The sequence below is a fragment of the Lissotriton helveticus genome, chromosome 8 (assembly GCF_964261635.1).
Source record: "Lissotriton helveticus chromosome 8, aLisHel1.1, whole genome shotgun sequence".
NCBI classification, from domain to species: Eukaryota; Metazoa; Chordata; class Amphibia; order Caudata; family Salamandridae; genus Lissotriton; species Lissotriton helveticus.
Genome location: NC_136069.1, coordinates 1,515,961,380 through 1,515,976,323, shown reverse-complemented (window position 1 = coordinate 1,515,976,323; position 14,944 = coordinate 1,515,961,380).

Here is a 14,944-nt window from a genome sequence, read left to right as displayed (position 1 = left end):
AGCACTGTAAGAACGACCAGTTCTTAGTGACATCTTTATTGACGTCTTATGTCCAGCATTACGTCAAACCCGGCACCTTTCAGGTATAAATATACCAACGTTGCCTTAAGCAAACACACGGTGGTAATCCTGGAGCAGAGCAGCTATCTACTTCCGAAGAGCCCAGCTGATGCGAGAGCCCACGGACGCTGCCCCTCCCTTTTGACGTGCTGAGAAAGACGCTATCTTTTCTCTTGCCAAGAAATCCAGCCTCCGGCGTTTCCAGCCTACCCTTGCGGGTGACTGGGATACCGAGTCCTGAGAGAGAGATACCAGCCCTCCTGCCTTCTAATACCCAGGTACTGAACTGACTAAACCCTTACAGAGAATTCTTGAGTCAGATTCTTGGCAAAACAAACTTAACTTAAACTGCTACTTACTTACTCTTTCCAACGTATTAGGCTTAGGTCAGGTACACCGGGGTAGGCATAGCTAGAAGCACCAGTTGAGTACGATTAGTCAATGTATATATGTATGTATCTATTTTATCCATTTTAAAGTATCATATGGCTAAGAAACCATATCAATGCTTTTACAGTATTATTTCATAATCCTGCTTTTACTGTATGCACTTTACTTAACTATAAGTATTGCAATTGTAGCAATTCATTTCTCTTGTATAAGGAAAGAGACTGCTCAATAAATAACACCTTTTATTGAAAACGCCCGTCTCTCTTTTTCTCTACAATCTGGTGAAACTAAGTACTCACCTTTGACTGAGTGAAATAGCTGTCTTTTGTTTTCACACAACTCTAGAGATACACTCTTATTCAGGGAGAGCAAAGTTGTCATGTTTTATGGTTGTCAGAAACTAAATCCCTTCTTGTCTATCCAGGGAGGTTAAACTCCTCCTCGCCTATTCGAGAAAGTTTCTAGTGAACTCTGAGCTAGCTGGCAAAAAACTTAAGTCTGATAAAGTCAGTAGAGACCTAGTTAACCTCAGTCCTACGTCTACACTACTGAAGATATTATTCCAATGCGCAGAGCCTATTGGGACTATAGGAACTACACTACAGTTTCACAGCCAAACTTTCTTGTCTGTAATAAAGACACTCTTTTTGTTGAATACTTTTATCCTGCCATTGCTACTGATGCCAACTGTTGTAATTGTATTTTGTGGGATGTGTATCTACAGTTGTGTTTGTTTGACCATGAAGCTGATCCATTTGCAGTGGTAAATATTGTCAGACCTTTGGACAAGCTATGGAGTTACAGAGGCCCGGGGTCCAAGTTCAATGGATGTATATGTGGGAAGAGTTCCTATTGAGAAAGATATTGCATTGTGAGGTGTCTGCTTTGGTAGGTAATGCAGCTTGCCTTGGCCATTGTCTAGGCGTTTAGGCTTGCAGTAGCACATGGGATGCAGCGTGGATATGTTTTTGATGTGTGCCAAGTTTGTATTTGTTTCTTCACACATGGGTGTTGTTGTATTGTCATACCTATTTGGTACTTCGGATGCACATGCAACCATTAACATGTGTATTATTTCCACAGTTTTTAGTAGATGTCTGACAACTGATGTTGCTGCTATGTATTTTTTCCTAGGACTTGCACTTAAGCAATGGCCACATGAGCATGCCACTTTGTGAAAATATTGTTTATCACTGCTTAACCTCATGCCACAGTTCCTGTGCACATGGAGGCTGTGAGGCAAGTGCAATATGGACTGTGGCCTTGGCCCTTCGCCTTCCATGGGAGATGCTGGTTTGAGTAACCGATTTCTGCAGGGAGTCTTTACATTGTTTACTTAAAATCTTTGACACCGTACTCAGTTTGAAGCCCATTTTCCAGACTTTCATTTTTCATGTGGGTGATGTGTGAAGGCCCATTGCTGTGCTTTAGCAGTAGAGTGTTTTTTTATGTTCCTGAGACATCCATAATGATTCCTGTTCAATATGACAACAGGACATAGCTTATGAGCAATGTGAGGTTGTCACAGAAGTTGATTGCTATATCATTGATGAGGAGGGGTTGACTTGTGACACTAGTTATTGCACACATCAGTGTACAGCCTTCAGAGATGATCACTAATTCGTCCTCCTTCTGTCACTGCACAACATCAAGGTATGCGAGACTAGGAGTTGCATTGCACATACATGTAGCCAGGAATGTTGGATTTTCCAATGGTTGTTAGAAACATTAGTTATTAGGGATGTCACCTGTGTCATCATTGCGTTGGATTATGGTACTGCCTCAGTAATGATCTGCCAACAGTGGGAATGGAGTATTGCGAGTGTCTTTGTAGTTACATCTGCCATAGAGGTTCTGCTGCAGAGCTGGTTTAATGGAGCACCCTAAGGATGTGGGCAAATATGGAGTGTCCAGTGGGAGCTGTCTCTGCATCTGCTTTTTTGGCCTGAAGGTGGTAACCACAAGCAGACCCCTGACCACATCAAGCCTTGCTACGCTACTGTCACTACTCGCTCTCTCAACTGTCCCTTTAAGTCCCCTCACATCCTGCTTCTCATGCAATATGAAATGGCAAGAATTCCCAGCATGTTGACTTGGGAACATGTTGCTCACACACAACCCCCACTCATACTGAGCAAGCTCTGCCCCTGCTTGTTCCTGGCCGTGCATTGATTTGCTGTGGACTTACTGTACAGAGGTAAGTGTGCGTGTAACCGGCAGTTGCATCCACGACGGTGTGCATTTTGAACTGCATCGAGCAGGTAGAGCAGCGGCAGGACGTGTGCGATGAGCTTCATGGTGGTGCCAAGCTGTGTACAGGCGGTTTTGGCCCTCCTCTGCCTCCTTTTTCTCCAGCTCTGCCAGTTGGACCACCACCATTGCAAATGGCACATCATAATTGTTAGGCGTTCTGCTCTCCGACAGCCTCCATTGGTCCTTTCTGACAGCACTATGGTCGTAACTTCCTGTCGGAGTTGGAGGGACCTCTGCAGAGGGAAACCTACCTGGTCGGGCCAACTACTTCCAACAGTTCGGCAGCGGTCCGACTGCTACTGAAAGGACCACAGAAGCTGGACCGACCGGCACCGTAATGAGGTCCCACATTCTCAGCACCAGCACTTAAAACAGTCCATCATATAGTGCTGCTGTCTATCTAAGTTTGTAATTATACAACTCTCACCACCAGCACTTCTAGCAGTCCATCACATGGTGACACTGTCCACCTAATTTTGTAATAATGCAATATACATTGAAACGAATAATACTTGCCGCCCTGGTCATTCTTATAGCTTTTAGTGGGCTGGACAAGTCCGATTGTCATAGTTCTAGGAGTGTGATGGTCAACTGTTATGTTGGTACTGGCACTTGCAGCGCCCCGCCTGGGACAATGGGTGATGCAGGCTTGAATGGCCACCCGAGAAGGGTCCTGGCACTTACAAATCAAACACTTGCGCACTTCCGGCTGAAAAGTTGGAAGGTGAAGTTTGCTTCCTAACTGGTTCCTTTGCATTAGTCGATGTCTCCACTGATTTATATGTCACATTGCCGCCGAGAGAGGGTCAACGAGTTATTTGAACTGATTTCTGGCTTGGTGTTCCTGTACCCCCACCCACCTCCTCACCACCTCTTTACCCACTCCTCGCGGCCCCCGCTGCGCGGGAGCCGCTCGAGGCCAACATCATCGGGGGATCACCGTTTGTCTGAGGAGCTGTTGGAGTCGCTTTCCGCCCTTGCGGGACTGCGAGGACCAGCGGGCGTAGCGTCTCTTGACTCACCGCAGCTGGTCCTCTTCCCGCCCCCCTCCTGCCTGGACTAAAAGAGCTGCGGGCAGGGTCCTCAGCGCTTGCCGCTGAGAGAGGGTCGACGAGTTATTTGAACTGCCTTCCGGCTTGGTGTCCCTGTACCCCAACCCACCTCCTCATCACCTCTTTACCAACTCCTCGCGGCCCCCGCTGCGCGGGAGCCGCTCGAGGCCAACGTCATTGGGGGATCACCGTTTGTCTGAGGAGCTGTTAGAGTCGCTTTCCGCCCTTGCGGGACTGCGAGGACCAGCGGGCGTAGCGTCTCTTGACTCACCGCAGCTGGTCCTCTTCCCGCCCCCCTCCCGCCTGGACTAAAAGAGCTGCGGGCAGGGTCCTCAGCGCTTGCCGCTGAGAGAGGGTCGACGAGTTATTTGAACTGCTTTCCGGCTTGATGTTCCTGTACCCCAACCCACCTCCTCACCACCTCTTTACCCACTCCTCGCGGCGCCCACTGCGCGGGTGCCGCTCGAGGCCAACGTCTTTGGGGGATCACCGTTTGTCTGAGGAGCTGTTGGAGTCGCTTTCCGCCCTTGCGGGACTGCGAGGACCAGCGGGCGTAGCGTCTCTTGACTCGCCGCAGCTGGTCCTCTTCCCGCCCCCCTCCTGCCTGGACTAAAAGAGCTGCGGGCAGGGTCCTCAGCGCTTGCCGCTGGGAGAGGGTCGACGAGTTATTTGAACTGCCTTCCGGCTTGGTGTCCCTGTACCCCAACCCACCTCCTCATCACCTCTTTACCAACTCCTCGCGGCCCCCGCTGCGCGGGAGCCGCTCGAGGCCAACGTCATTGGGGGATCACCGTTTGTCTGAGGAGCTGTTAGAGTCGCTTTCCGCCCTTGCGGGACTGCGAGGACCAGCGGGCGTAGCGTCTCTTGACTCGCCGCAGCTGGTCCTCTTCCCGCGCCTCTCCCGCCTGGACTAAAAGAGCTGCGGGCAGGGTCCTCAGCACTTGCCGCTGAGAGAGGGTCGACGAGTTATTTGAACTGCCTTCCGGCTTGGTGTCCCTGTACCCCAACCCACCTCTTTACCCACTCCTCGCGGCCCCCGTTGCGCGGGTGCCGCTCGAGGCCAACGTCATCGGGGGATCACCGTTTGTCTGAGGAGCTGTTGGAGTCGTTTTCCACCCTTGCGGGACTGCGAGGAGCAGCGGACGTAGCGTCTCTTGACTCGCCACAGCTGGTCCTTTTCCCGCCCCCCTCCCGCCTGGACTAAAAGAGCTGCGGGCAGGGTCCTCAGCGCTTGCCGCTGAGAGAGGGTCGACGAGTTATTTGAACTGCCTTCTGGCTTGGTGTCCCTGTACCCCAACCCACCTCCTCACCACCTCTTTACCCACTCCTCGCGGCCCCCGATGCGCGGGTGCCGCTCGAGGCCAACGTCTTTGGGGGATCACCGTTTGTCTGAGGAGCTGTTGGAGTCGCTTTCCGCCCTTGCGGGACTGCGAGGACCAGCGGGCGTAGCGTCTCTTGACTCGCCGCAGCTGGTCCTCTTCCCGCCCCCCTCCTGCCTGGACTAAAAGAGCTGCGGGCAGGGTCCTCAGCACTTGCCGCTGAGAGAGGGTCGACGAGTTATTTGAACTGCCTTCCGGCTTGGTGTCCCTGTACCCCAACCCACCTCCTCATCGTTAAAGCGGGATCACTCTTGATAGAGGACATTGAAGGGCTTGAAAGACGCATTTCCCAGGGGCCAACCAGGGGCTCCAGGGGCCAACCACTCAATCACTAATTCCGACCTTGATGACATGAGCTTGTTGACCCTCCCAACGGGCCAAACACTACAAGTCACAATCCCAACCCCTTGCCTCGATACGGTCTTAACCACCACCGTCGAGAATGTCTCAGGTCTCACAAGGGGGGCAAAGGAAGGAGCCATCCCAAAAGGGAAGAGAGGAGAGTCTACTAAGTCTACCAAGGGAACTAAGGGAGGGAGAAATGTAAAAACCCCAAAAACCAATTCCACAAGGAATACCTTAAGGGTGCGGGATAGTAGTGCGGGCAATATATGTGAGGATAGACCAGAGGTTCCACCCACTGATATTGTACATCTAGAGCAACTACCTAACCTTAATAATACCACACTGCAATCCTCTTTCGAGGACATTACATTGGCAGATATAGGTGCACTCATGAGGTCTCATTTAAGTCCCCTAGAAGCCCGCCTGATAAAAATCAAAGCCAGGCTGGTTAAAATTGAAAAATCCACAGTGCAGCTGGCAGACAGCCTAAAACTGGAAACAAAGAGAGCTAAAGGGGGGGTCAGAATCAATCCCTAATAAACCCCAGGACCCAACAACCGTAAACACAACAAAAAAAGGCACATTGACTAGCGAAAATATGAAACAAAAACCTAGCGAAATCAAGACTCCCCAGCCTGTGCCAAAAGGAAATCCAATTGGCCAGCCTACACATACCCAACCGCCCCCACCCCCTGCATTAAATACAACCACCCATTCTAAAAATAATCCCAACCCTCCAAAAAAGCCACAGAGTGACCGGCAATCCCCAGGTAATAGGAAAAATAACACACATAGAACTGTGAACCTACCACCAGAGGCGTCCCCTTACACAGTAATCCTTGTGGGGGTACCCGAGATAAAACCCACTACTATCGAGACGATGCCCTCCCTTAAAAACAAGGTCATTGATTGGCTATTCAAACATAGACCGCTGCCACCTGGAACAACCAGTGATATTCTCATGGTGAGAAGGGCCACCTGGGTAGGCAATATGAGGAAAACGATCGGCGGGGACTGTGTCCTGGTCAGTTTTCGCGATCCCATGACAGCCCCATACATCTGTAGTTGGCCCCACCATGAGCAAGAGAACATCATCCAGTCCCTCCCCCTGTCATTCTTCTATCCTTCAAGCGCATACGCAATTGATGAACAGAGATGGGGGCACCACCAGGAAACGGGGGGGGAATGGGAGATTAAAAATGGAGGCAGGGGGGATGCTTACTACAATAGGAGAAGGGGACATGATTACCCATCAATACATGATGACGAAGAGGGCTGGGAATTCCCTAACAGGAGGGGGAGCAGATGGAGGGGAGAAGTGAGAGAAGCCCCCAGGCCACACCGAAACTATCACCCAGCCTATTTTCCTACTTCTAACAGGTATAGTAGCCTTGAGACAGTCGATTGACAACTCAGGATGAATATTACAGGGCAGTCCCAATTAGAATTTATAGAGGATAGTGAGGAGGAAAACAACACCCCCGGACATTCCACGCTCCCGCGGGAAAAACTACTCTCACAGAAGGATCCCGTATCATCACAAGATCAAGCAGATCCTACAGCAGACCAGTCCGACAGCAGCATGATTGTCGAGACAGCTGAGGGGGAAGTAGTAGACCACCCTATGGTAAATTTGGCAATAAATGAGATGAACTTTATCCCTCACTACCCAATAATGCCACCCCCATTGACCCTGATCTCATGGAACGTTGCCGGGCTGGGTAATAAACTGGACTGTGATGAGTGGGTTTCCTTCATTAACTCAAAAAATATCTGCCTGTTCCAGGAAACTTGGGCTCGAGAGGAGTACACTTGCCAGGGTTTTGCAACATTCTCAAAACCTGCAAAATGGGGTGGTCGGGGTCGACCATCAGGAGGACTGGCTATTTGGGTAGCTTCCCATTTGGGCTGCAAGGCCAGCTCTTTAACTGTGGATCCGGATGATATACTAGCGGTTTTGTTGGAATGGCCAAATTCTAACAAAATGGTAATAATAAATGTTTATTCGAGACCAGTACCTATAACAAGGGAATCTACCACGATTGAGGAACTCTCCACCTTTTTGAGCCAAATGCCAAGGGAGTCCCATTATTTGGTTGGTGGGGATTTGAACTCCCATTACGAGCCGCTGCCTGGCCTACTTGATGGACCCTCCCTAGAGGAGGATTCAAGATGGTTGGTACCGGCTCCGGAGTCACCCCCACCTAGGGCATGGACCCCCCTTGCCCTACAGATAACCGCCCTCACACTCAACTATGGCCTCAGGGCGTGCAATGGGCGCACCAAATCAGACAACCCAAGCAAATGTACCTTTAATAAGGTAGGAAGCGAATCTCGATTGGACTATGTCTTAGTTCAACTGTCATCCAGGGCACGAGTTATCGATTTTAAGATAATAGATAGAATGGACAGTGACCACAATGCCTTGGAGCTCGAATATGCCATGCTAGGCAATGAGGACATGGGACGGGAAGAGCAAAGGGTAAAATCAGGGCTACTTCTTGAGAACAACCGAAGGAGAGTGAAGTGGGAACATTTGGTCTCACGAGGTGATAAGCTACCTAGTCTCTATGCTAAAATAATCCCAGTGTTGGAAAAGGCTTTTGCCCTAAGGGAAGAAACTAGCAATGGAGAAAATAGAATACAGCTAGGGCAAATACATGAGGATCTAATTAATACTTTGGAATTGGATCTCTTCGCTACATGCCGAAACTCTAAACGAGATCTTTTGCTCGCTATAAAGGCGGGCCAAAGTAAGGAGGAAATCCATGCTAGGAGAGGGGCATACAAGAAACTCCTGGTAAACGCCAAGGCCGAATGGGACCAACACTATTGGGAGAAACTCTTGGGTGCACTAGTCACCAGAGACTCCCGCAAATTTTGGCGCATAGTTAATCACGGTTCGGAAGATCTCCCCTCGGCAATCGAACCTAACATCGCTCCGAGTGTGTGGCAAAACTACTTCCAATCCCTTTACGCACTTGAGGACGAGGCCTTGGAATATATCCCCTTTTCCCTACCAAATGCCCCGGAGGGCGAACCCTTCACTGAAAAAGAAGTTTGGGCAGCCATTGGAGGGTTGGCAACGGGCAAAGCTCCTGGCCTCGATGGGGTACCAGGTGACCTTTACAAGCAGGAACCAGGAATATGGGCCCTCTATCTCATGCTGGTATTCAATGCGGTTCTGGGTGGAATGGAGGTCCCGGATACTTGGCTGGGAGCAGAGGTGGTCCCAATATTCAAAAAGGGATCCCCTCTGCTACCAGCCAACTACCGTCCCATCAGCCCCATTGATGTATCCCAGAAGCTCTTCGGTAGGCTGATGTTGGACCGGCTCCAGAATTGGCTGGAGGACATGGATACCCTGAGCCCGTACCAGGCGGGATTCAGGAGGGGGGTCTCCATGGTGGATCAGATATTTAGACTCAATCTCATGTACTGGAGGACTGCATTGGTCGAGGGCGGCGCGCTGTACACGTTTTTCGTGGATCTGCGCGCCGCCTTCGACCTAGTTCCTAGACAGAAACTGTGGAGGGTTATGGCGGAGTTAGGCGTCCCAGAGGACATTTTGGCAGTCCTGATGAAATTACACAATAATAACTTTGCACGTGTCAGGTGCAGGAGAAGCGGCAAATTAACCGAAAGATTTCCCGTTCGCAGGGGGGTGAGGCAGGGCTGTGTGCTTGCACCGACCCTGTTCTGCCTCTTTGTGAACGGGGTGATCGAGCACCTGACAAGGATAGCCAACATTGATGCCCCGAAACTGTGCGGCAGCAGGGCGCCCGCAATAATGTTTGCGGATTACACCCTGCTGCTGTCCAGGTCGCTGACGGGCATCCAGCGAGTGTTGAATGGTTTTCTGGACTTCTGCGTAGCAAGGGGTCTTGAAGTAAACCCACAGAAAACTAAATTCATGATTTTAAACCCCTTGCCCTCCAATCGCCCTAATCCCATGCTAGGTCCGGTAAGCTTGGAAAGGGTGTACACATTCGAGTACCTGGGGATGACACTGAATCAACATTTGACGTGGGGAGCACATCAAACAAAAGCTAACATGAAATTATCCCAGAAGGCGGGGGGCATTCTAAGAATGGCCAGTAAATCATCCCTTCGCCCACTCGGCCCTGCATTGCAGATTTACAAAGTTCAGGCAAGGGGGGCAGTCACTTATGGGGGAGAGCTCTGGGGCCACCTACAATCTCAGAGCCTTCTTATTACAGAAAATAAATTCCTCAGGCAGTTGACTGCTCTCCCGCCAGGCACGCCATTACTACCCCTGAGATTGGATCTGGGCGTGAGGCCCATCACCGAGGAGCTTGGCCTCAAACCGTTAACTTTTTGGCGCCGCCTCTGGAGCAGCCAAGATCTTACTATTTACAGAACTGAGCTCCAGGAATTTTTAACATTACCTAATGTAGCCAATTTGCCCTGGCTAATTTACATCAGGAGGATCTGTGAAACTCTCAGAATGCCAGAACTGTGGTCAGACCCGGAAAATGCCTGTACCAGAATCTCAAGGAAAATGCTGTCCAGAGCATATTACGACCACATGCTTGCACGAGCTCTGGAGGGCGCTCGTGAGGGATCCTTATCATCTCAGTTCATCAAAAATAAGGATTCCTACAATCTGGAAGCAGTCTTGAACGATAAATCTCCGCCCCTTACAAGAAAGCTATTCCTACAGTGGAGGTACAGGATTCTTCCTCTCGGTCCTTTACAAAAACATGGTCCGGCGAGTCTGGAAAAGGGACATGCCCGGTGTGTGCCCAGTCTGAGGAGAATGAGGTTCATGTAGTATTCATATGCGTAGCTTACAGGAAAAGTAGAAAATACTGGCTTGTCCCCGTCCTTAAAAACCTGGGATTCGGAACAATGCTACCAGCATATAGAGTTCTAAAAACTGACTTATCCCCATTGATTGTCGTTTCCATGGCTAAATTTTTAACTGCAATGTGGTATGTTCGCACTAAACTGGTGAAGGGAGGTGGAGTTCCCCAATAATTTCTCGTCCCCATGATTAACTGAATTTGTTCTTAAAGCTGATCTTAACCATCAAAGTATTTTAGAATAATGATAATTTTACTCTTCTATTCCTTTTCTCATATTTGGGTTTTAAACAATGTAAGATAACATGTACATCTTTTATGATCAATTGATCGAAATAAAGATTTGAAAACGAAACGAAACGATATGTCACGTTATAAGTGACATGCTTCAAAATCCCGCCATTGCTATCCTTACAGTACTGTGGTGGACGCCTGGGGTTTTAGCTGCAAAGTTGTTTTTACAGCGTGTGCGGGTTTCCATGGGATCCCCAGCGCAATAAGACTAGGAGCCCTCCCCGATGCTGCCTTTATATGGCAATGAATGGTGAGAAACTGTCTGTATGGCCTTTTAAGCCTCAGTATTTAGCGCACCTGCTTGACTAATTAAAGGTGTGATCCAGCGGGGAGCCTCTCGTTTCCCCGGCCTCCACACTAACTCTCATTGACAATGTCTTAATTGTGGTCGAAGCGAGGTAATAACAGGCAGCTTTGCAAGACATCTGCCAACTTCCCATATGTTCCATTCCCGCAAAGTCGTGTAGTTATTGCTTTCCGTGCTGTCAGCTGAACGCATATGGAGGACAATTATTTGAAGTATCAATTAAATTCAAAGTTCAAACACAAATAACAAACTAATTTGCCAGTGATTACAATGTTTGAGAGGTTAAGTCGAACATTCTTCAGGCGGTCTTTTAAATCAAAATGAATATGGCGTAATAAAGCAGAGCATTGTGTAATGGCAGCCCATTACCTGAATATTTTAAATGCTATTACGGTTCATTCTTTGGCATATGCATAATGTTCTATCTTCAGTTTTCTCAGATATGAATGGCATACAGAGCATGGTAAATGAACCACTATATGAGTAACTAATGGGAATAAAGCATTAAAATAATTTAGATTTGTTAAAGGGCCTACTCGTAAAGGAATAGCTGGAACTGAGGAACATGTCAGAAATAATGCATAAAATGTACTTTTGATATTTAAGATCTTCTATTCGAGAACGCTAGGAACACAACAGAAAGTTTAATTACAGATAATTTCATAGAGTGGCCTGCACAGGTTTGACTACACCAACATTGTCCTTGGGAAGATCCCCATCATTGACCCAAGTAAAGGCCCATATTGACAAAGACTTTGCGTGGGTGCGTTGCTTTGCACTTTTTAAAACAGACTGGATGCAAAGTCTAGTAGTGGGATTTACAATCCAACACAAACCGTGATATGCACTGGATTGTAAGGCATTGTAACATAAAGTGGCGCAATGTGCTGCCTTGTTTTACTTTGCATCAAGGAGGCTTCCCATGAGTGGTGGGTGAGTGTCCCATGCAATCACCTATACATGTTGATATAAATCCCTATCTACAAATAACTGTGAACAGGGATATGTGTTATAATCCTGTGCCTTCTGATTGTTTTTTCCTGTTTGTGCTACATTCTACAGCACACATACAAAGAGGAAAATGCCTTAAAGCATAGGTTTTGTTCAGGAAGGGTCTCCTTCCTGCACCAAAAACTATGCTGACCACAACACAGACAGACACGTTTGCACTATGTCACTAGGTTTGCCTGCATTGGCGCATGGCTGCAAAAAGTGCACCAGAGCAGAACGAGGGCATAACAGTGCCACTTCTTAGTAGATATGGCACAATTCAGCTGTCTCCTGTACATGCAAAGCAGCACAGAAACTTATTTGGCTGCACTGCGGGAACATTTTAAATCTGTTCCATAGTTTGCTATTTCTCTCTTTTCTTACTAAGCATTCTGTCACTTTTCCCTTGTGGGTGTTAGTTCGCAGAAGCAAGAACGTTTTATGTGAATTCATAACTTGTTTTGCTTTTTCTCTTGCACATGAAACCGTGTCATCCCAGAAACTCACAATTATTCTGAAAGAGTGTTTCAATGATAACTCAGCAATATTTTATATGCAGGTGGTTAACTTGCTTTGCTTTTTCCCTTGAATAATCTGATACTGAGTCGTGGTAGTAAGCCTTTTAAATGAACATGCACACTTTGCTTAGCTTCTCTTCCCGAGTGACTCAACACAAATTTCACTTGCATATTGTAGAAAATCAGCTTTTTCTACCTGGTATACCTGGATATTTTACCTTTTGTTGGACCCAATATTTTTGCTGGCTTTAGAACTCTCTGTACTTTACCCGTGCTAACCAGTAGCAAGGGGTCTGCACTCCCTCTTTAAACCTGATTGAATTGGCATACTTTTAATTGGTACATTTAACTTGCATATAAGTCCCTAGTATATGGTGCAAAGGGTACCCAGTGCCTAGAAGTTAAGTGCCACTAGTGGACTGCAGCAAGTATTGTGCCAACCATTAAAGTGGCAGTGCAGCATGGCTTCAGGTCTACCATTGCAGGCTTACTGCATGAGTGTAAATATTGCAGTTTAACCTGTCAAAATAAACCCTTTTAAAAGAAGAAAACATTCCTTTTAAATATTAAGATGCCACGCCCTGGTATGCCTTGCAGCCCTCATGGAAGGAGGCATGGTATCTTAAAGTTGGACATGCAGACATTTAGGGCCTGATTACAATGTCGGTGGGAGGCAACTGGTTGTGGTAGTCTGTCATGGATTCCTTGTAGGTAGTGTAGTTTTCGGTTGTCTTGATGTTTCTCCAGTTCTTCTCTAGGCGTCTGCAGGTGCGTTTGGCATCTTGGAGAGCTATGGTGAACCAAGTGGCTTTCCTTGGGAGTTGTCTGTCGGGGTTGCATAGCAGGGTGAGCTTGTCTGCGCAGTTGGAGATCCAAGTGTGGAGTTCTCTGGCTGTGTGGTTTACCTAGTTTTTGTCGGGTGCCCAAGTGTGGTTGTCTTGGGTGAGGGTGGAGTTAAGTTGCTCATCATTAACCTTGCTCCAGTTCCTTCGTGGTTGGCGTGGGGCTGGTTTGGGTGCCTTGGGCTTGTTGATGTCGAAGTGTATGCAGTGTTGGTTGGTCCATGGCGGCTGCGTTGTATGGCTGATTTGGAAGCTGTTTCCTGCCGCGAAGATGGGGTAGAGGGTGTGTCCTGCTCCGTGGGTCGGTGTGTTGACAAGTTGTTTAAGTCCGATGCTGGCGAGGTTGTCACAAAGGATAGTGCAGTTGGGGTTGCTGGGGTTGTCCAGGTGGAAGTTCAGGTCTCCAATGAGTATGTAGTTTGTTGAGGCGATGGCGTGGGGTGTGATGAAGTCGATGATGGTGGTGGCGAAGGGTGTTTGGGGGCCGGGGGTCTGTAGACGAGGGTTCCTCAGAGTGTGACCTTTGGGGGTGGTCTGGATCTGGAAGTGCAGGTGTTCAGCAGAGAGGAAGGTTTCGCTTGAGGTGGTGAAGTGGAGGGAGTTCTTGTGGGCGATGGCGAGGCCCCCTCCTGGGTGTTTGGGGCTGTCTTTCCTCTGGATCTTGTATCCATCTCTGATGGCGGTGCTGATGTCGGGTGTGGGGGATGCGTTGGTCCAGGCCTCTGTGAAGAAGGCAATGTTGGCCGAGAGAGAGTCAAGTAGGTTCAAGAATTCCATGGCGTGTTAGTGTATGGAGCGTACGTTGAGGAGGATGCATTTTAGGGTGTCACCGGCGCTGGCGTCGCCGGTGTTGGAGGCCGGGGTGGCGGTGAGGGTCTGGCGGCAGTGGAGGCAAGAGAACTGGCTGTGGTTCCTGTTCGGCGAGGCCTGTTGGCATTCTCTAAGTGTTCCAGGGTTGAGTGCGAGGAGCGTGGTGGTGTCGTAGCGATGGGTAGTGGGAGGTCCAGGGTTCCTGGTGCTGGCAGTGGTCAGGTCATGGATGGGCGCAGATGGGCTTGCCGGTGGCGTGCCAGCGATGCCCCTGCTGCACGCATCTGCTGCACCACTGCGCAGCGGCCACCAATAAGCAGGGGAGGTTGGGAGGCGAGAGCGGGGGAATTCCGGGGGGGGAATTCTGGGGGAGGAATTCTAGGGGGAGATTCCGGGGGGAGGGGCCACTGGGGAGGCAGGGGTGAAAGGAACAGGCAGTGGTGGAATTAGAACATGACACAGATGGGCACAATAGCAGTGGCACAACAGGGAAAAAATTAAGATAAAAAACGGCTGAGAAAGGTTACAGTGGTTGCAGGCAGTCTGGTCCCAGTTGGAGCGGGCAGCAGGCACAGGACTGGGCAGCAGCCTCGAAACTCCAAAGGAGGAGGTCGGGGTCTGGAGGCAAGAGATAACAGTGGCGCTGCGGGGAGAGAGTGGACCTAGACCAACGGTTACTTATGTTGCATACTCCATTTTATCTATGGAAGCCTGTGATATGAACGCACACTGGCCATAACACTAGGTCCCATAGGGAAATGGGGGTGCGTCAAAAACCCGGCACCTTGTGGTAAGCACCCAATGGTGCCTGCGACACAGTGCAGGGATTTACAGGGGGGCCTCAAAGTCACTTTCCAACAGTCTTTCTATGTCGGAAA